Source organism: Macrobrachium nipponense, chromosome 22, assembly GCF_015104395.2.
Source record: "Macrobrachium nipponense isolate FS-2020 chromosome 22, ASM1510439v2, whole genome shotgun sequence".
Lineage (NCBI taxonomy): Eukaryota > Metazoa > Arthropoda > Malacostraca > Decapoda > Palaemonidae > Macrobrachium > Macrobrachium nipponense.
Window position 1 is genome coordinate 77,017,106 of NC_087213.1, and position 1,548 is coordinate 77,018,653.

Sequence of the window (1,548 nt, forward strand, 5' to 3'; positions counted from 1 at the left end):
GCTAACATAACTTTTTCTATGATCAGATAGCAAAGCTTCGTTCTAACACCATGATGGTTTAATGGTCCGCTAATTTAGCGGGAAAATGAACGTCACGCTGCTCACTGTATGGTATGACCGCAAGCTTGCCTGTAGATTTTATAATTCCATTATCAGAAGCATTATATTGTACGACAAAACTTACTTTGGGCTGGACTATCTCACCTCAATTGTGAATAAGAAATAAGTTTGATATTCTGCGGGGATGAACAGCCACCGACAGTGAGGTTTAGAATCACCCAAAAGAGGGAAAAAAGTGAAGGTTGGCCACGCGTCTCGGCCAGACCACGCGAGCTTGTTCCCTCAGGTGTGAGCGTGAGAACTTCAGAGCATTTCGTTTTCATTGTTAAATTGCCTGGAAATCTGGTGATTTATGGTCTCGGAGGACACGTATTAAAGACATCACTTCTCTCTCTCTCTCTCTCTCTCTCTCTCTCAGATTCATAGTCGTTGAGTTTTCCGGTATGTGGACGATTTGATCATGAACTTGACAATCGGCTACCGTGATATCATCATTTATCTAACCCCCTCCCCCATACCCCCTTGGTACCTCTCTTTCAGGAGAGCGGTTGCTCCATCAGGCGTCTTCAGGAATCTTCTAAAATCGCCTTCGTCTTCTCCCTTCTCTGGAAATTCCTTATTACCTGTCACGCTTCCTCTGTTCCAGGAAGTAACCGGTATTTCAAATTTGCTAATTATTACCTTCGAGATTTCCCTCGCCTCAGGTGGCAGACTTAATGGATGCTGATTAAAAGCTGTATTGTTATAGCACTTACATGAGAGTCAGAAAGATATTTCGAAGTGTTGGTCAGTCCACTGTGGTTTTTACCGTTAAAATGCTTCCTACCACACAAATTTTGTAACGAAACTATTAGTTTATTTTATATGGGCAACATGGGCGTGTGAGTTGCGATGAAGACTTCTTCCACGATAGTTAATATAAAGCGACAAACATTGAACCCAAAAGTGTTTTGCTTGTAACGAGCAAAATAGCTGTGCGATGCAACAGAAACTAACTATTTACTCCATATACACTATATAAACATACACATACATATATATATAGATGTGTGTGTGTGTGTGTGTGTGTGTGTGTGTGTGTGTGTGTGCTCTGCGCGCGCGTGTATGTGTGAGTGTTAGTGGATTCCCATTTATTCCCTTGAAATTTATAGCTGAATTAGTTTTTCACCTAAACCTATTTTAATAAGACTTTTTTTTTTTTTCCCATATACAACCCTTCGGTAAGTTGTGCACCGACAGGGTGTTAAACGTGTTAACCACCAGCTTTCGGCGTTGCACAAGATCATTGGGAGTAACTAATTTAGAATTCAGAAGCTCATTCTCACCTTTATCTTTTGACTTTGGAATTGATGTCATAGTTTACATAGCGAGCCAATGACTTATCTTAAGGAGTCCTTGAGGTCCCTTTTCTTCTAAACTTATATTTCAGTGACGTTCAGTTTCCTTCGCATTTTGGATTTTTTTTCAATAATATTCATAGTATTAAAA